The sequence below is a fragment of the Euprymna scolopes genome, chromosome 36, assembly GCF_053919585.1.
Source record: "Euprymna scolopes isolate OS-2025 chromosome 36, ASM5391958v1, whole genome shotgun sequence".
NCBI classification, from domain to species: Eukaryota; Metazoa; Mollusca; class Cephalopoda; order Sepiida; family Sepiolidae; genus Euprymna; species Euprymna scolopes.
In genome coordinates, this window is record NC_136517.1 from 92,049,999 (window position 1) to 92,072,498 (window position 22,500).

At 37.3% G+C, this 22,500-nt stretch overlaps 1 protein-coding gene across 8 annotated transcripts in view; it reads right to left on the minus strand.

Moving 5' to 3' along the window:
* Positions 1-22,500, minus strand: part of LOC145260676 (E3 ubiquitin-protein ligase TRIM9-like) — a 1,004,508-nt gene that overhangs the window by 659,637 nt on the left and 322,371 nt on the right. The window lies entirely within an intron of this gene.

Genomic DNA, 22,500 nt, shown 5'->3' on the forward strand with positions numbered 1-22,500 from the left:
GTTTGCGCCTATAATTTCTGGAGTTATGCAGATCTTCCTAAGATTCCAATTTCTTTTCAGGTCATACATAAAACTTTGGTATTTTGTTATCTTTACCGTCTCAGATCTGTTTAATCCAACATCCTTTGGAACACGGACTTGGTTGCGTACTATATAACAATGTCAGGTAATAGTTCCGTTTTCAAGGTACATAGCTGTTGGAATTGCATAATTATGATGGATGGTGTGCAACTTATTTCCAACTGTTCTTTCTGAAATACTAGCGGGGTACCCGGCATTGCCCGGGACTTTGAAGGTGTAAATAAAAGAAAAAAAAAGTGTTAGAAGTCAGGCAGGTTCGAACCCGTGACGCAGTGACACAAAGGTGGAAAAGAATGTGAAAAAAAAGCTGACATCTTACCGCTACACTACAAAGCAATAGGAAGTGTAAAGCGTTAAAATTTAGCGATGTCAATAAAAAAGTTGACCAGCTAACTTAATACGCAGGTGCAGAAATGAACGTTGGCTGAAGGCCAGTTCAGCTTTCCGTTGTTTCATTATTTATTTGTTTGCTCACGATGTTGGGGAAACCAGCTCCCCCCCACACACACACACAAAAAGGGAGTGCCCAAATGAATAGCAATTGTCTGATATGAAGGGTTTCTCCTCACTTTGATCAAAGCTAATCGCTTTCTGGACGTCCCGGCACGAAAGGCCGGGAAGCTGTTTTCGATTAGTTTGCTTTTATATGAAAAACACGAAAAAAACATGCGAGAGGAAGGAGTAGCGTGAATTTTATAAAATAAATCTAGAGACGATGTCCATTCGTAAATCCTAGATATTATAATCTAGGGAATATATAAAAAGTTCTAAGAAATAGTACCCCCTCCCCGAGAACCCCTCTCCCCGAAGAAAGCTTTTCTTGGACATACAAAAACGCACGCGCCACTTTTATATATATAGATGTTCCCAGAACTTGTTGCTGGGTTCATTATTCAACTTTTTCTAGATCGTCCAGTAGGGATATTTACATACTCCGTCGTATAGAATTGTATAGTAGCCGTCCCTCAACGAGACTTTACAACTGGATGTCAGGTAGCTCACACACTAGTCATTTATTTGTTTCCCCACGATGTTGGGGAAAACCAGTCCCCCACACACACGCAGGTGGCTCACACACTCTACTTCTCTGCGGCAGAAGCTGCACTTGTAATTGTCGGGACAGCTCATCTTTTTAAAAGCAATGATCATCAATCGTTGATTTTAACAGCCATTTTATTATTCTCCTTATCATAATAATAATAATAATCATAATAATAATAATAATAATAATAATGATAATAATAATAATAATAATAATAATAATAATAATAATAATCGTATTTTATAAGAAAATATATAAATATTTAAAATCTTAAAAAGTGCAACAAAATGCCAATTACATTTTTATTACTGCATAAGGCACATCTGATTGAGTGTAACTAAAATATTATTTTTTTTTAATTCTAGTATCTTCCGGGCCAGACAAACAGCTACATAGACAAAACATGAAGAAGCGTTACATAGAACCGATAATATTTAAGCTGATTATCTCTAAGATCGCTTTCTTCGCCACATCCCCTCCCATTGCCCCCATAACCGACCCCCTAAGAAAGAGTGATACTAAATAGCCGAGAAGGGTCAAGGAGGATGGAAAGACAAAAAGTAAGAGCACTGACCAGACCTCTGCTGGACAAGCGTGAAAAGAACTGGTACATTGAGGAGGCTTATTGCCACTCAAATTCCAGTGAAGACCAATGCCCGCACTGAGGATTGAACCTTTAACGTAAAGAAGAGTTTCATATAGAACTTAGAAATTTCGTGAAAACTATTGAATAATTCCACCCCTTCTTTCCAAGCTTGTAACTCCTCGAAAAATGTAATTCAAGCCCTAATTTTTTTTTTTTAATTAAAGGAGCAAGGATTTTATTAAAAAACAAAAAACAAAAACAAACAACGTGTTTTTTTTTTAAAAAAAGGTTTTAAACTTCGGACTTTACAGGTAAATTTCTAAAAAAACACTACTTTTTTGTTTTAAATTTGAAAATATTATTTATTGATCTTTTATCTTCAATTTGAGATATATAAAACTTTGGTGAGTAAATTAATTATTTACTTTTTAATAGACACTTGAAAATGGGGTGGGGGCGTGAATTTAAAACAAAGACGTTTGTCTAAAATATCATATTCAGTTTATTGGAAAGAGCATAAAATTTCACATCGACCCTGAAAATGTCGTAAAAATAAAATCAATAGAAAAACTTTGATAGATTTTTAAAGTTTAAAAATTGAAAAATACTGAGCTCGTAAAATTCAATTAATTTCATTACTGTTTTTTAAAAAAATAAAAAAATATTTCTATTACTTTTTATGCAATTTTAATAGTTTATTTTGGAAGTATAATCCATGAAGAAAATAAACTTTTAAAAGAGAAATTACGAGATTTTTATATTTTATTCGCAGTTTCGTGTTAGGGGTGTCAAAAATTCCTACAATAATTCTGATACACCTAGGCAACGGCACACATTACTGACAATTTTAGAATGAATTTTAAACTTTTTTTTTTTTTTAATTACATTTTCACCCCAAACAAGGCAAATTGCCACTTTGGTGTAGGGGGCTACTATCAGGGGCAACAACTACTGGGGCACTATGTAGGGATTTGGGCAGCAAGATGTCGGTTCATGTTACACTTGAACTTCTGCACGTCAGTAATGTTGGGGAAGCAGGGACCTGGAATGGAATTCCAAAGTCTAGCGGTTCTGGGGAAGAAACTATTGGAGTAGAAAGCTCTTTTACATCTAGGGATCTCTACTGTGTGGGGTGGGATTTAGAAGCCTGTCGGGTTTGTCGAGGGTGCTCACGTCGTGGGGGCACAAGTGATTGCAGTTCGTCAGAGCATTCACCACTAAAATACTTGTAGAACAGGCAGAGGGATGCTACATTTCGTCGATGGGAGAGAGGCTGAAGCTTAGATGCCAGTTCAGGGCCTATCAGGTTTTCAGGTGGTCAAGATCACATTTTTGAATTTTTTTAGATGAGGATTGGTTATGCGTATTATTTGGATTCATCTGACTACTGTTCTCATCTTGGAAGTCAATAAATGGTTCCGTCTGAAATTCTGTCCTAAATTCCATCCAGAATTCCGTCCTAATTCCTGAATTCGGCAGAAACATTCCCGAGTTCGACAAGATACACCCGAAGAAGGTCGGAGGTTACAGCAACCAAAATGTTGTGAAAATGACATACAAGATTGTATGAAACGCTGCTTATAAATACTACACCTGGAGAAGGTCGGAGATTACATCGGCTGAAGCGTTGTGAAAATAACACTCAAGAGTAGAACAGAAATCCAAACAATTCAAATAATAAAGATGGTAAAACTACATGCAATAATAAATATGCTTCCAGTAATGAATTGGCTCTCAGGTTTGTTTCAAAATTTTCAATATATTAATTCAACCAGTAACCCAGTCACGGCAACTGTGACATTTCGAATTATAATATCTAAGCTATCTATTTCTCTCCTACTGCGAGAAATGTGACACCAGTGTCAGAAAATACGAGGTGCTTCCAATATATTTTCAGACCTTTTTGTACAGGCATTTAAAATTGTTGTAGACTTATGAAATGACTGAACAACTTTTATGATTTCAGGTTTAAAATAACAGCTGAAGCAGCCATTGGAATACACCCTACTAAAGACTAATGGTCACAGCTTGTGTATTTCAAAAATGCAGTCTGGACGTGAGGACACTTTACACGAGTGGTATGCAATAACATTCTGTTTAAAACGGAAAAAAATGACACAGAAACACATGGGGTGCTTCAGACTGCTTTTGGACAACCTCGCATGAATCGAGCATTAGTTTTTGAGTGGCATAAGAGATTCAAGGAAGGCAGGAGAAACTGAGAAAGATCACGAGAGATGTGGGCGAATAAGGTAGTCATAACACCAGAGTTGATTGGCCAAATAAAGAATTTCATGGATAAGGACCGTCATGTGTCTATAGAAAGAATAAGAGCACAGTTTGATGTCAGTGTGGGAACTGTAAACACAAAAATTTTGCGAGGAACTGAAGATGCGGAAGATTTGCGCGAAGTTTTTTCGAATAGTGCTCAGAGAAGATCAGAAAGAAAAACGTTGTCATAACAGTAAGGAGATGGTCAAGTTGATCAATTCCTCGCCCTCCGTATATTCCAGACCTTGCTCCCTGTGACTTTTGGTAAGTTCACAAGCTCAAGCATTATGCATTATGAGACAATTGAGGAGATGAAAGAGGTTGTAGCGAGGGTCTCTGATATGCTCACACAAGAGGACTTCCATGTGGTCTTCCAGAAACTGTTGGAATGGTACAAATGCCTTGCAGCCGGAGGAGATTACTTTGAAAGAAACTAGAGTTTCATGTCTGTTAAAAAAAACGTCTGGAAAATTATTTATGACACCTCGCAGAATCTAAAAGTCAGCACTCCAGACAAGGTCCACTTTGACTTTGCAAAAGATGCTTGTGCAACCCCACATCATTCTCCTGCAGAGGTGCCTGAGGCAATTAGCAATAAACTAACCCCTTTTCAAACGGAGAAGATAAAACCTGGGAAAATGGACTTTCTAGTACTGAACAAAACCAGTATTACACCACAATCTACAGTGAACAAGTCATTACAGGAATAGTTTAATCTCTATTGATTTGGAGTGCTGAGCGAAATAATATAAATAAAATATCCCAAATAAAATACCTACAGTACGGCTTGAACTATTTCAAGTCGTACTGTAGGTATTTTTTTAATCTACAAGCCCGGGAAATATGATACTAAGGTTAGAAAGTAGGACAAAAAAGTGAATGCTCTCGAAGAGCAGAACTGCAAAAGATGCCTGTGCAGCCCCGTCGACATTTTCTGGCAGTGGCACGTCAGGCGATTAGCAATAGACTAACTCAAAGAGAAAAGGTGAATACGTGAAGGGTGAAAATAGTATTTATGGCAATGAACAGAGACCAGGGTATTACAGGACTGGTCTAATTTCTGTTGATTTTAGACGCCAGAGAGAAAAATACTTCGTCAACTAATGAACTAGACAGAAAAAATGGAGTACATTTTGAGTTTGCTATGTCTAAGATATGCGACCGAAACCTGAAGAATATGGGAACTGCGAAATGATTCCTAGCTACGAAATTGCTCTTTACTGCGACAGTCTAAGGAATAGAATTGAACAAATATGGCTTTAGTCAAAGAAGCCTTCATTTTTTTTTTTGTTTTTTATTGATTAAAAAAGCATATTTGCACCGGGGTTTCAAAACAGCTTAAGAGCAGAAAAATTCAAATTTCTGTTTTTTTCATCAATGAAATTTAATTTATTTTAAATATGACTTGTATGATACGAACTATTATTTTTTTTATGTGATTTGTATTTTTGCAAAAAGTTTACCATGTTTTTTTTTGTTTTTTTTTTGTGTTTTTTTTTTTTGCGTAAATGAAATAAATTGTTTGTACGTGTGTAGGTGTGCGTGTCATATTATTTTTGTGTTGTTTTTTTGGGGGGGGGGGCGATGAATGGAAATCGGATGTGTCAGAACCATTATTTGCAGGAAAAGGGAATCCGAAAAGAATAAAATACCAGAAGTGGGAAAGAGGAAATGAAAACGCTTTTGATTGGAACGGAATAAGAAAAAAAAAAAAATGGCAAAGTTAGAAATACGAAACTCCAACTCTATAACAAAAATATAATAATTTATATGTGTTTTTTAAATAATTGAATTCGTTCAAACAGTATCGCTAACAAAAAAACAAAAAACAAATAAAAACATCCATATATATATATTCTTTTTTTAAATCGCAACTTTATAATATATAAAAATCGATAGAACATTAACTCTATAATAATATTTATGAAATCTGCAAGAATGAAAATATATTTAAGTGTACTTTAAGACCGGGCTTTGCCGGGTGTTCATGCTAGCTTAGATAAATACTTTTGTAGTTTTAACAAAAGAGCTACAATAATATTAGTGCGTCTCCATTTACACTGAACATCTACAGAATGCCAACATCAATATATTACATATGAATGAGTCCCCTGTGGAATTTCCACAGGTAACGCTAGTTATAATTATAGTTATAATAATTTTCATAATAATAATAATAATAATAATAATAATAATAATTACTACTACTACTACTACTACTACTACTACTACTACTCTGATTTCGTTTGATAACATCTTTCTGCAAATAGACGGGATTTATTCCCAGAGGACTCTACTACAATCCTGGTTCCAAATCATGAGTTTCAAAGATCAAAGATTTTCCTACGGATATTAGTGGTACCAACAATAGAAGAAAGGGATTAATTTTTTTTTTTTTTTTTTCAAATGTCCTTCCAAACGTGTTGATACCACACCTAGCGTACCTACTACCACCGGGATATATTTGTTATCTTAGGGAACCTGACGACACAACGCCGTCGGGGGGTAAAAGGGCTTGGTGTGCTGAGTGCGTACCGTCTAAGCCAAGGCAGCTGTTGTGCATGTGACGTCATATGATAGGTCCGGCTATTCGTCAGCGGACACATGCAGGGCAAACAAGAGGGGATAATTAATAAAACATGTTGGTAATCTAGATATTAATATAAATGTATTAACACTTCTCGTGTGTCTATGTGCGCTTATTGCCCCTACGTTAGTTCGACATTATTTTTTTTTATTTAGTTATCATTTAAACGATGTTTTATAAAAAAAAGAAATCATAAAAGACAACGTTGTTAAACACTACAATAAACTTTTTAAAAAGCAGAAACAAAGTCAAGTTGGTGTTTTTTTTTTTTCTTAAAGTTATCAGAAATGACTCGTGTTCTTTTCTTTTCTTGGTACTTATACGGTTTAATAAAGGCATTAAAAAAAATGAAAACATCGAGAGAAAAAAAAGGTTATATTTACGTATCCGTTTTGAACTGAAGATCCTCGAAAACAAATTTTAATTAATTTGAACGAGTAGTTTCTTTCTTTTTTTTTTTTTTTTTTACAGCAGAAAAAAAACACTTTTTTATGCCAGCACGGTAAACATCTTTGAATTTTTTAAAAATTTTTGTTTGGATTTTTAGAATAAGCCACGGGGAGATAACTCAATTTAAAGCGCCGACACTCCCTCCAAATCTTTAATAGTAGTTTTTCTTCGTAAAAATCGAACCTTTTGCTCAATATCCTAACAAATTGTTTTTTCGCTGTAAAAAAAAAAAAAAAAAAAAAAAAAAAAAAAAAAAACTACTTGATGAAATTAAGCGAATTTTTTTTCGGAGAACTTCATTCCATAACGGATACGTACAATATAAACTTTTTTCGATATTTTCATTTTATAATGTCTTGATTAAACCGTACAAGTTCCCAGTTCATAATTATCTGATGGCCACATTTTATCTGGTACATCTGCTAGTCTATTTCACTCTTAGACAGGCTTCAAAAGAGAGTCGCAAACCTTATAGGTCCCACACTGTCGGCAAGGCCTCAAACTCTGTCCTATCGACGAGATATTGCATCCCTCTGCCTGTTTTACAAGTATTTTAATGGAAGGTGCGCCCTTCTGCTCATTCGACGTAAATATCCCCGATGCCAAGATAACAGAAAACCTTCTATAGCCACATTTGGGCTGGTTCATTTGCTACTGGCCTCTCACTTTTAGAAAGGGTTAAAAACGAGTCGCCAACCTAATAGGTCATGCACTGTCAGCTAGGCTTCAACCCCTGTCCCATCGAGGAAATGTTAAATCCTTCTGTTTGTTTTACAAGTATTTTAATGGACGGTGCTCGAACCGCAAGCTCTTGTACCATCCCGACGTAAATACCCCCAACAAGCAGCAAAATTCCACCTCTACACAGTAGAAATCCGTAGATGTAAGAAAGCCTTCAACTTTAATAGTTCCTTTCCTACGACTGATAGACTTTGGAATTCCCTACCGGTTCCTGTTTTCCTGTCTGTACTGACATGCAGAAGTTTAAGTGTGATGTAAACATACACCTTGCTGCTCAACTCCCTTCATAGTATTCCTGCAAATTATGTACTTCTACATCAAAAATGGCACTGTGCCTTGTTTGGCGTGAAATGCAATTTAAAAAAAAAAGGAAATAGCATTAGAAAAACACGCATCAGATTAGATAGGAAATTACATTGACAAAATCGTTGTTGAACTGATTGTCAGGGACGAGTCGCCGGCTAGTACGAATAGAAACAGATCGTCTCAAATTAAATGCACGGCTGCGTCTGAACGAACTACTAATTAGAAAGATAGAAAATAGAGAAAGGAGGAGGAGAAGGAGGAGGAGGAGGAGGAGGAGGAGGAGGAGGAGGAGGTGATTACTGATAAAAATATTTAATACTAGCAGGAATACCCGACGTTGCCAGAGATCGAATGAAAACCAACGAATGTTTCAAACTTCCAATATTTTTTATTGTAATCGAAGCCAATGAAATTGCCTATTTGTTTTTTTTCAATCAAATCGCTTCATCGCTTGCTCTAGTCGGGAACCCACCTCGGTACATCGGAAGAAAGCATCACATGCTTCGCTGCTGTAAATTAGTCAACAATCTATTGTAGCTTACATTGCACTGTAGAGAATCTGTTTATTTTTATAACATTATCTTTGCATAATAGCTTAAATTAAAGTTTAAAATACAAAAGTCAAGTATCATGGTTCAGTTGCGCTTTAAACAGAAACTTCATTCCGAACTCGCACCTGTTTAATCAAAGGACGTACTCATAATTTTATACGCTGGGCCTCTCTGCTTGTACGGTGATGAAGCTTCTCGAATGCATTTTTGATGTTAGGCTGTATAAAGGTGTGAACATTGCTAAAAATTGGACTATTTCTTCTTTAATAGGATTTTTTTTCGATTATCAATTTTCGATATTATCGGAGACATTCCGATTCAAAATTTATCTAAAAAGACGTTTGAGAATACGATAACATTTCTTCTTCTTCTTCTTCTTAACTATCTATATTTTTATTACCAATTCATTTATTTTTGTTATCTTTTTTTTTTCTTTCCTACATAATTTAATTGTGTCGGGTTGGAATATTTTATTTATGTATTACATTTAGTTTTAACCTTTGAACTTGAACTCTCTTCCCCCCCACACACACACATTTTTTTATTTTTTTTTACTTTAAAAAATCTATTTTTATTTATAGAGTAAGTTACGATTTTTAGAGCTAGCCGTTAGTCAATTTTTAAAGTATACGAAATATCCCCGCCTGTGGCCAACGCCCTGCGTAATCTGTAATGTATGAACACACACACGCACACACACGCACACACACAAATAATAACGTTATTAATTCATCAGGATCCGTCCCTATATAAATGTGATCTTAAATAAAGCCAGGGTAAAATTCTATTTTATATTTGTTTGATTAAAATTCACACCTATTGGGAGGCACAACTGCAAGGGGGGATGTTGTTTAAATATGATCTATGATAAATTCAACTTACTATCATGAGAAAAAATATATACTTTATTTTATTTTTATTTTTTTTTTATTACATTTTCACCCCAAACAAGGCACATTGCCACTTTGGTGTAGGGAGCTACTATCAGGGGAAACAACTACTGGGGTACTATGTAGGGATTTGGGCAGCAAGATGTTGGTTCACGTTGCACTTGAACTTATGCATGTCAGTACAGTTGGGGAAGCAGTGACCTGGAATGGAATTCCAAAGTCTAGCAGTTCTGGTGAAGAAACTACCGGAGTAGAAAGATCTTTTACATTTAGGGGTCTCTACAGTGTGGGGGTGGCATTTTGCAGCTTGTCGGGTCTGTCGAGGGTGTTTACGTCGTGGGGGCACAAGTGCTTGCAGTTCATCAGAGCATTCACCATTATAATACCTGTAGAACAGGCAGAGGGATGCAACGTTTCGACGATGGGACAGAGGCTGAAGCTTAGATGCCAGTTTAGGGCCTATCAGATTTGCGACTCTCTTTTGAACCTTGTCAAGGAGCGAGAGACTAGTAGCCGATGCACCAGCCCAAATATGACAGCAATACTCCATACATGGGCGAATAGTGGCCTTGTAGAGGTACAGGATACTTTCGGGTGTTAGAAGTTTTCTAGCACGGTAGAGAGAGCCCACCTTCCTCGCAGCGGCCCTGGCAATGCTCTCGATGTAATTGTTCCAGCTCATGTTTCCTGTGAACGTTAGGCCAAGGAGCTTGAGAGACGTACTCTCAGATAAAGAGTCGTTGGCCATTGCTATAGGTGGTAGAGAAGGTTTCTTGTAGTTATTGAATGAAACCAGTTTTGTCTTGGCGGCATTGAACGTGACCATCCATTTTTGTCACCATTCCACTACTGATTGGAGGTCATCCTCTAGTGTTCCTGCCATTACTTTAGATATATGTTCATTTGTTTTCCTGTCGTGCCTGCTATAGTGTGTGGTGTCATCAGCATATATACCCATCTCAGAGGCAATTTTGTCGGGGAGGTCATTTATGAATATCAAGAACAGCAGAGGTCCAAGGATAGATCCCTGGGACACTCCCGCATTTATATCATATTATTTAGATGTACGACCGTCGAGGACAACCTGGATTTTTCTCTTATCTAAGAAGGATTTAATTATGTTAAGTATTCTACCAGTGATACCGTATGATCTAATCTTCCTGAGGAGACCCTCATGCCATACCCTGTCAAAAGCCTTGGATATATCTAGAGCTACCGCTCTGCCCTCTCCCGCTTTGTCCAGTTTTATTTACTTTTATGGCTTCTGGCAACGTCGGGTTGCCCTGTTAGTGTATATATATATATATATATGTGTGTGTGTGTGTATGGGGTGGGATTTTGCTGCTTCTCGGGGGTTATTTTAAAAGGCTTTTGGCTTTTTGGCATGCCTTCCATTAAAATACTTGTAAAGTAGAGGGATTCAATATTTCGTCGATGGGACAGGGGTTGAAGCCTAGCTGACAATGCTAGACATTTTAGGTTGGCGACTCGCTTTTGAACCTTTTCTAAGAATGAGAGGCCAGTAGCAAATGCAGGTTTCAGCAAACGTTATTAGGAAAACGCTTACATGAGAATTTGCATAAAATTATTAGAATCATTTGTTCAATAACTCACAGAAAATTATACCAAGAATACAACACTAAGAGTAAGAAGTCATGAAACGAAAATAAGAAACTCCGACATCAGAAAAATCTGGACTTTGAAAACCAAAAACAATAACAGGGAATTAATTGAAATGATCGTTTAAAAGAATATGCAAATTAGCTAGATCTTTTGCAGATGAATGCAATTCCATCCCCCATATATAACAAAGTTGTATTCTCTCTCTCTCTCTCTCTATATATATATATATGTGTGTGTGTGTGTGTGTGTGTGTGTGTGTGTGTGCGTTATAGAAGTTGACGACTTTAGGTTCTTGCAACACCTGGAATTTCCAAATTGGTCCCCTATTTTATTAATGACCAGGCAAAACGTTGCTTAATTCAGTGATCCGACGGAAACCGGTATGTCAACGTAAATATACATGTGTGTGTGGGTAGAGGGGGGGGGGGGTAAGAAAATTCAATGCAAACACCTAAAATAATGAGGGAGATTGGGAGAAGTGCCCTTATATTACATATACAATAAATTAATGATGTAGATAAATAAATGATGTAGATAAATAAATAATCCGATGGATTTGTCAATTAGAACTAATGAACAACACATAAATCCAGGTGTGATACTCGTTAGTACGATTTGCGTTCGTTTATTTGTAACAAGTTTCGTCCTTTTCACACAGGTCGATATATATATATATATATACAGGGTGACCCCCAAAAAATGGAGGACATTCAATTGTTTTTCTAAGCATTTTACAGTCAACGGAGAAAAAAAAAAGCCAAAGACCCTAGTGTTTGATGTGATGTTTTGAATATAATAAACTAGTTATGACCAAAGTTTCATTTAATTCGTCAAACTACTAAGAAACGGGGCCTAATAAGAGTTAGGGGTCACCCTATATATATATATATATATATATATATATATATATATATATATATATATATATATATATATATACGTATCTCTTTCTGTCTCTCTCTCTATATATATATACATACACACACACATGCACACCTTTATATTTGGGTTTTCATATTAAAACCTCTTTTTTATATGGGTCGTGGAATTGCATTCATTTCCTAATTTGCATATTCTTTTAAACATCCATTTTGATTAATTCCCTGTTATTTTTTTTTTCGGTTTTCTGGTGAGATGATTTCAAAGTCCAGACTTCTTTGATGTCGGCGTTTCTAATTTTCGTTTCATGACTTTTCTTACTCTGAGTGTAGTATTCTTGGTCTAATTTTCTGTGAGTTATTGAACAAATGATTCTAATAATTTTATGCAAATTCTTATGTAAGCGTTTTCCTTAATAACGTTTACTTAATGGCGCAGTTTTCTGCAGTTATGAAAAAAAAAAAAAACTGTGCGTATACTTGAAATCGTCTCATTCAAAACAAACTAATAACGGATCGATGATCCAACAAGAATTGTAACCATTCGAAACTTATTAAACGTTCAAAAGGCGTCGATTAATCGATCTCTTTTGATCAATCGGATTTTTATCGAACGTTCTGCATGACTTGATCGCTGAAATCGGAGAATGTCATGCATAGTTTGCAAATTAAATCATTCCTATTAGACGTTTTAGAATCTGCGATAGAACACTTAAACTGACTTTGAAGCCTGCTAAACACACACACACACACATATACATATACTAGCAGGGCTACCTGGTGTTGCTCTGGGCCGTATAAAACAATGAGGAAAATGTTGATTATTAACATATCTGTCATTCTTAGGATAGAGGAATTTTTTTATGTCTATGTATCATTTGCAATCTCGAGCAAAACTCTAGAATTGTAAGCCAAGCTTAGTTTCAGAACAGTTTTCAATGGTTCGTTGTTTTACACAAGTCCTCGGAGGTGACTGGTTCGCAGTAGATAGTTCTCGATTTGGAATCCACACAGCAAAATATTCTTCCCGTGTTGACACGAAGCAAACATATGCGAAATTGCTACAGAAAGGTTTACTATTTATGGAGCAATTCTGGTTTCTGATTGGTTGGTAGCAGAACGTGAATTAATTTGATTCCTCAGTTCCTAGCAGCATCATTTATAAATAGAATCGCCAGACTGTGCGGGATCATACCCCATTAAAACACTGTTTTGATGGGATGTGTCTCCTAGCGGCTTCGGCTGCAGGGAGACAGGGTAGTACAAGTCAAGGATTCGTCACTTAACACTCAGCCCAACAGGTGAGGGGCCGGGAACCGGCCCAGCACCTGTTGGACTGAGGTACACCGCCTGGGTAACACCTAGGAGGTCCACCCTCCCAGGCCTTGCCACCGGGCTTTCCAGTGGGGCAAGTTTATTGCTTGCTGCCTGAGGCGCCCCGACCGGGGAATGCCGACGGGGTTACTGAGGCAATTTTTAAAATTGCAGGAGTGCCCCTCCTTTAGGGGAGCCTGCTGGATCCCCACTTTCCAGGCCTTGTGCCAAATAATGCTGAGGTTGGCGGCATTTAAATAACTACCCCATTATAAATCTTTTATGATGGGATGTGTCTCCTAGCGGCCTCGGCTGCAGGGAAACAGGGTAGTACACGTCAAGGATTCGTCACTTGACACTCAGCCCAACAGGTGAGGGGCCGGGAACCGGCCCAGCACCTGTTGGACTGAGGTACACCGCCTGGATAATACCTAGGAGGTCCACCTTCCCAGGCCTTTCCACTGGGCTTTTCGGTGGGGTACGTTTATCGCTTACTGCCTGAGGTGCCCCGACCGGGGAATGCCGACGGAGTTACTCAGGCAATTTTTTACAATTGCAGGAGTACACCTCCTTTAGGGAAGCCTGCTGGATCCCCACCTTCCGGCCTTGTGTCACATTTTGCTGTGGTGGGCAGCAATTAAATCTCTACCCCATTATACTCTGTGATGGGATGTGTCTCCTAGCGACTTCGGCTGCAGGGGGACAGGGTAGTAGTACTCGCCAATGATCTGTTCTTTTCACTCAGCCCGACAGGTGAGGCCCAGAACCTGTCGGACTGAGTTACACCACTTGGGTACTTCCTAGGAGGCCAACACTCCCAGACCTTGCCACCGGGCTTTCTGGTGGGGCAAGTTAATTGCTTGTCGCCTGATGCGCGCCTACTGGGGAATGTAAACAGGTGTGCCCATACATACATACATAAAACACTTAAACGTACTTTACAACATTTACAAACTCTTCCCACGAACGCTATCATAATTTTAAGAAAAATAAAGTCATTTTAAGAAGATGGATCAATTCTCGAGGATAATTATTGTGTCAGCACGTTCCGTTTTCTGAAAAAGTCAGTTTTTATTTATTAAATTGTCAGATGAAAGTACAGAATAGTTAACAAAATACCCTCCCGTCCCCCATATTAAGAATGGCTTTCTAAATGAAAATGTAAAACCAAGCTCCTATCTTTACATCATCAACGCTGTGATCCCCATCTGGCATCAATTGAAATGGATGGCTCTCGTCTAGGGGAAGCTCCATGTTTTGATAAGCTTCTGGGCTTCACCTTTACTCCTGACCTGAAATGGAACACGTTCATCAAGTCAGTTGCCAAGGTCGCTGGAAAAATGGTAGGATCCTTCTATGCTCCAGAAGATATCTCACTGCCGATGCAATTCTCTATCTGTATAAAAGGCAAGTTCGCCCAAGGATGGAATACTGCTACCACATATAGGCAGGAGCTGCTAAAAACAGCCTATCCTGCCTTGACGGAGTACAAAATAGACTTCGTGGTTTAGTGGGGGATGCCCTTTTCTCTTCCCTGCAACCTCTCTCCCACAGGAGAGACGTTGCGAACCTGTCTTTGTTTTATCGTTACTTTCATAGCAAGTGCTCGTCTGAGCTCCAATCCCTGGTCTCCCATAGCCAATCTTTCACGAAAAACACCCGTCTAGTTGAAACCACTGCCAAAATTTTTCCCCACCCTTTATCTGTGCCAAAACCAAAACGTAGATTCCATGAACAAAGCTTCTTTCTTAGAAATGCACGCCTGTGGAACTCTCTTCCGTCTGCCTGTTTGCCACCTGACTACAACCTGGATGTCTTCAAATCCAACATAAACAAATTCCTGATGAACCGCCCCCTTAAGTAAGACACATTATCAAATCTCAACATTAACGTACTGTACACGCAATAACTCTTATCCTCGAGTGACTTCCGGGCCTTCAAAGTGGTGACCACCTTGTAAAAAAAATAAAAAATAAAATTAGTTGAGTTTTCTTTAAAGAAAACGCTTCAAGACAGACACAAGACGATGTATGTTTTTATATATATCATTTATTCACGCCCACACATTTCGTTACAGCAGAACTGGAGTGAATCTTGGCTTGTGGATCTCTGAAAACCGTCGCCCCCTAATGAAGAGATCTGTTTAGCTCATCTTATTCCTTCAGCGTCCGAAAACCAACTCGAACTTTGTTTGCACAAACTGAGAAGACGAAAGAAGATGCTAGGTAATATAATAGGGATGTGACGTCTAGTGATAGTTACATTAGGAGCATACGGTAATATTTCGTGAAGACCGTAAACAACCAAGTTCTCTCTGACTTTCTCTCTCTCCTCTGATCTTGAGCACTTGATACAATGGGGAAAAAGTGGCTGGTTACTTTTAATCCATCTATCTTCATATCATCAACGCTCTGTTGCCCAGCTGCCATCAAGCGATATGAATGGCTCTCATCTTGGGGAGACTCCATGTTTTGACAAGCTTCTGGGCTTGACCTTTACTCCCGATCTGAAAGGAAACACATATATCAAATCCATTGCAAAGGTCGCTGAGAAAATGGTGGGATCCTTTTACCTCTCCAGTAGATATCTCACTCGTGATGCCATTCTCTACCTATATAAAAGCAAGATTCGGCCAACGATGGAGTACTGTTGCCATATCTGGGCAGGTGCTACAAGAAGCAGCTTATCCTGTCTTGACAGAGTTCAAAATAGACTTCGTAGCTTAGTCGGGGATGCCCTTTTCTCTTCCTTGCAACCTCTTTCCCACAGAAGAGACGTAGCGAGCCTGCCCTTGCTTTATTGTTATTTTCATGGCAGGTGCTCATCTGAACTTCAATCTATGGTCCCCCCCTCGCCAGACTTTCACGAAAAACACTCGTCTAGCTAGAACCACTATCAACAATTTCCCATACTCTTTATCTGTGTCTACGCCCAAACGTAGATTCCATGAGCAGGGCTTCTTTCGTAGAACTGCTCGCCTGTGGAACTCTATTCTGTTTGCCTGCTTTCCAGCTGACTACAATCTGATTGTCTTCAAGTCCAATGTAAACAAGTTCTTATTGAACCGTCTCCCTAAGTAATCCAAATTACAACCTTCCCACTATTTTTGTTACGCTAAAATCACAATGACTAATGTATACCCATAAACCCTTATCATCGAGTGGCCTTTGGGCCTTGATAAGTGGTGACCTCTGTGTAATAAAAAATAATAAGTGTAGATAATGGGGACAGGCTATTAAAGAAGGGTTACACAAAGTTCATTTACAAGACAATTCACAAAAACACATTACCTTTTCGGTTGAAATGATGAAAAATGAAGATTTACAAATGACATGATGATATTTATTCTTTCAGCTGGATGAGAGGATCAGGGATTCGATCGCCTTGCAGAATTACATTGTCATAATTCCCTTTCTGATCCGCTTCCAAAAGGGGTTGAGCTAACTCACTCTTCCAACTTTAACTGTAAACTCAACTCCCCTCGGACTTCTCTCTTTGTTTAACTCTGACTCCTAAGTTCTGAACAGATTGTGATCTATCTTTCTTTGTGACGTCAGAAACGTGCTCAACCACGTGAATGTTTTCTCACATGGATTTACATACACATGTCTCCAACACGTTTGGCAACACAAAGACATTCCTTAATTTGATTTTCATTGTCATAACTCTGACCTCTAGTTGTATTGTTATTTTATATGTTTTTACAAAGGAGTCATTACTTATCAAGGCCCAGAAGCTAATCGAGTATAAGGGTTAAAGAGTGTACAGTGACCAAAAGGACAATATCACAGTAATCGTTTGAAGTATAAATTAGGTAAATTTGATTAAGGGGAACGGCTCATCAAGAACTTGTTTACATTGGACTTGAAGACGGCCATATTGTAGTCGGCTGGAAAGCAGTAAAACGGAAGAGAGTTCCACAGTTCTAACATAATGGACATTGTTCCACATTCTTAGGATTACATTTGAATTGCAATATACAGGGTGTTTCAAAAATCTTGGGAACATTACAAGTTATTAAAAATCGTTATGTTCCCAAGACTTTTGAAACACCCTGTATATTCTTTTCACTTTCTGGATACTGGGTTCGATTCTAGGCTTTTACTTGAATAAATATCATTTTCGAACCTATTTACTTTGTTTCTCTAAAAACCGGAATCTGTCGCCCTTCCATATACAACATTTCGAACGCGCCCCTGTCATATCAAAGAACCTACTAAACGGCAATTAGAAGGTAAAGTTCAGCTAAAACAGTTGAAGTTTTTACTTATTTTCCTCAAAACAGATTTTTTGCTTCTTTGTTTACTTGTGCTTTAATTGTTTGCGTGCTTTTAATTAGTTGCCGTCAGTTTTAAAGCGTAAACAGTTCATTCGTTTTGATTTAATAATCGTCCCAAGGTGCCACCATTTAAGATGCTGGCAAATAAGAAATGCCGAAGACGTAAAAAGACTTTTTTTTTTCTTCAAAATAATTTTTTTCGAATTAGACCTATTAATTAGTGAAAGCGGAAAAAAAATTTCGCCCAAAATAGTTCAGTAATATTTTAAAATATCTGCTTTAAAAAATTATGAGTATTTGTAAATAACGAATATAAATACAACTTTTTTTAATTTAGCCATATTGTTAGGTAAACGCCGTGCAACGCCGGGTAGAAACATTTAATCATCTTTTATCTATCTATCTATCTATCTAATTGTATATCTATCTAGCGAAGTGTACAACATATCGTGAGAAACAATAAGGTGAGCAAGTGTGCAGATGCAGAAGGGTCAAAGGGTAATGTTGTGACATGCATCAAACCTGGGTGACCGATCAGTTTGCACCAGAATTATCTGATTGGGGATCGGACGTGACGTGTCAAGTTTCACGTGTTCCAGTTTACTAAAGCATAGTTGGAGTTGGTATTGCAACGCTGATGAAACAAGATGGGTTGAACAGGTCTTCCTATAAGGGAGCGACGTTTTCCAAATGGATGCAGAGAAACCACAACCCAAGATTCACTTCAGTACTTGGAGCGATTAAATAATATATATATATATATATATATATATATATATATATATATATATATACATCGTCTTGTGTGTGTCTGTCTGGACGCGTTTTTTTTTAAACAAAACTCAACTCCTCAAGACGTTGCCGAATCCGCCAGAAGTGAGCAGCAGAAACAGGTATGTCGTCATGTTACGTGAGTTATATATAATACACACACACGCACACACACACGCGCGCGCGAATACTAGATGAGTCAATGGCTGTAAACAGACATTAAGTGAGGAGGAAAACAGTCCGTTATATACAGTTAAAAACAATTAGATTATATAATAAAATTTCGCCTTCTTTTAATGGTTCGCCTTCTAAAAGTCGTACGTATCATCGTCAATGCATTCATTTGGATGATAAATGTAGTTTCCAAATGAATGCATTGATGATGATACATACGACTTTTAGAAGGCAACCCATAAAAAGATACATCTGCCTCACTTAAAAAAAAATGCTAGGTTTATTTTTGGTGTCTTTAGAAAAAAAAAACACCCAATATTTTTGCTGGTGAGACTTAGTTTCAAAAAACTATATGATAAAATTATTGTCCAAGACTCAATGTCTATCACAATAAAAACATGGTATCCGAAACGATCGTACAATTTATTGATTTTGTTTGTTCTTCCTTATGAAACCGATTTTTAATTTTAATTAAAAATTATCAATCATCTTACTTAATATACAGCCTCACAGACTGTCAAAGACAGATTGGAACTATATATATATATATATATATATATATATATATAGAGAGAGAGAGAGAGAGAGAGAGAGAGAGAGAGAAAATAAAAAGGAACAAACCGTATTATGTGTTCATCAACGTTTCGTCTTTATTTCGAGACTTCCTCTGGATGAAATAAAGACGAAACGTTGATGAACACATAATACGGTTTGTTCCTTTTTATTTTCTCTATTTTGTCGGAATACTATTTCCATTACTTTCATCATATATATATATATACTAGCATTTCAGCCCGGCGTTGCCCGGGTGTTTGGAGGTGTATGCTGAGCAAAAAGAAAAAAAAAAGAGTACATTTTTTTTATTTGACTCCTATTATGACCCCTTAAAATTTATAGTTTCGGGCTCAAATCACTTTATTAAGTTAGATCCAGGTTCAAGGAACCTATATCTAAAATTTCAAGTGTCTAGACCCAAAATTGTCGGAGGAGTTTGGTAGAGTTCTTAAAGGTCAAATCGTTGAAATTTGACCCATTAACAGCCAAATTTCTGGCTGCCACCCGTCACATCGATTTTCCCAAATCTCAGTACCAGGTATTTCAAATTTCGAGTCTATAGACTAAAAATTGACAGAGTTATTGCGTAGGGAAATGTACACAGACAGACAGACACGTTCACTTTTATAGATATATAGATAGATATAGTTCCAATATGTCTTTGATTATTTCAAATTGAGATTAAAGAGTTACTTCTTATGGTTCTAAATTCTATACAGTCTGTGAGGCTAGAGGAAGAATTCCAACCGTCTAGAGAATCACTTAGAAATTAAATCCTTTGGCAAATTTCATTAGCATCCTGTGGGACATCAGGTGTATTCTTCACGTCGACAAATAAAAAAAAAATCTCTTTTTTTACCCTCTTTCCCTGAACCTCTCGCAGACGCTACCAATAAAGTAGATATCTTTGGTTATTTTTTTTATTGTTGTTTGTTTAGTTTTTAAGGAGAGATGGCAGTTCTCGCTTCGTGCAAAGGGATAAATCAGTCGGGCCTGACAAAACATGCGAACCACACCCCATAGATCGACTTTCAGGTATTAATATAAACATGCAACAAAACCATTGATAAAAACAGATTCGGGTCTGTCCAAAGAGTAACCAACGAAGGGTCTGCTTACCATTTTTTATAGGATATCTTGCATGAATGCACTTAGAATTTACCAAATACTTTTAACACTGGAACGAAATATAATACCGCCATGCGACATATATGTACGCATCTATAAGCTATGCCCCATCTGGCCCTAATTGAAATGAATGGCTCTCGTCTTGGGGAAGTACCGTGTCTTGACTAATCTCTGTAACTGACCTACGCTTCTGATTTGTAATGGAACACGCATATGAAATCAGTTGTCAATATCGTTGGAAAAATGGTTGGAACATTCTACCGCTCCAGTCGGTATCTCACTGCCGATACAATCATATGGAGTACTGTTGCCATATCCTGGCAGAGTAGCTAGCCGCGTCTTATCCTACCTTGATAATGGTCATAACCGGTTTCGAAATTTAGTAAGTGATGACATTTTCTCTTCCCTGCAACCTCTTTCCCCCAGAAGAGACGTTGCAAGTCTGTCTCTGTTCTCTCGATATTTTCATGACAGGTGCTCGACTGAACTTCATCTGTGGTCAAACTCGACTACTTACAACCACTATCAATAATGTCCCCAACAATGTATCAGTGTCTACATCTAAACGCAGATTCCATGAACAAAGCTTCTTTTTTAGAACTGCCCGCGCGTGTAACACAGTTCCACTGAGCTGCTTCACGACCGATTACAATGCGATAGTCTTCAAGTCCAATGTAAAACAAGTTCTTGTTGAACCGTTCCCTTAAGTAATCAAAATTCTACCCAATCTAAGTTATTAACGATTACGACACTACCATATTACATTCATTAACCAATATCCTTAAATGGCTTTCAGGTCTTGATAAAAGATGATTTTCTTGTAAAATAAAACGTAGTACTAAGGAGTTTTCGTTCATCAAGGCCAAAATAATACTAGAGGATAAAGTTATGAATTTTTCAGGTCGATGGATTCTAGGAATACAATTAGTTGACGTCGGTATTTAATAATTATATTGTTTGGTGTCTGTTTGATTCACAAAAATTTATCATGTTTATGGCTTAACGTTTACAGGAAACATGAGTTGGAACAGATATGTTGAGGGCATTGGCGCGGCTGCTGTGAGGAAGGTGAGTTTTCTCTCTCTCTCTTCCGTGCGGAAAGTATGCTATGCCTCTATAAGGCCACCATTCGCCCATGTATGGAGTATTATTGTCACGTTTGGGTTGGTGCGTCTGCTATTAATTTCTCACTCTTAGACAAGTTTCAAAAGCGAGTCAACAATCCAATAGGTCCCGAACTATCAGCTATGCTTCAGCCTCTTTCTCATCGACGAAATGTTGCATCTCTCTGCCTGATTTACAAGTATTTTAATGCTATATGCCCCGACGAACTACAAGCCTTGCACCTCTCGACGTAAACACCCCAACAAACCGGCAAGCCGCAAAATCCCACCACTACACAATATAGATCGCGAAATGTAAGAAAGCCTTCTATTGATTACAGTTTCTTTCCCAGAACGGCTAGACTTTGGTATTCCCTTTCGGGTACATGCTTCCCCGACTATACTGACATGCAGAAGTTCAATTTTGTTCATCAAGGTTTGGATGTTAGTTTATCGCTACGTGATTGCAAGATCAACTAAATATTTAATTTTCCCTTTCCTCCAAGTTATCAAACAAACGGCAAACGGAAAGAGTTCCACAGGCGTGCAGTTCTAGGTGTGTCAGAAATTTCGTGAAAAATAGTGAATAATTCAACCCCGTCTTTCTAAGCTTATAACTCCTCGAAAAATGGAATTCAAGCCCTAATTTTATTTTCAATTAAAGGAGCAAGGACCAAGGTTTCATTAAAAAAAAAAAGAAAAAAAAACAACGTGGTTTAAAAAAAAGGTTTTAAACTTCGAACTTTGCAGGTAAATTTCTAAAAAACACTACTTTTATGTTTTAATTTTGAATATATTATTTATTGACCTTTTCTCTTCAATTTGTGATATATAAAACTTTGGTGAGTAAATTAATTATTTACTTTTTAATAGACACTTGAAAATGGGGTGGGGGCGTGAATTAAAAAAAGAAGACGTTTTTCTAAAATATTATATTCAGTTTATTGGAAAGAGCATAAAATTTCACATTGGCCCTGAAAATATCGTAAAAATAGAATCAATAGAAAAATTGTGATAGATTTTTAAAGTTTAAAAACGGAAAAATATTGAGTTCGTAAAATTCATTACTGTTTTTTAAAAAATTAAAAAAAATATTTTTATTACTTTTAAAACAACTTTAAAAGTGTATTTTGGAAGTATAAGAAAATAAACAACCCACTTTTAAAAGAG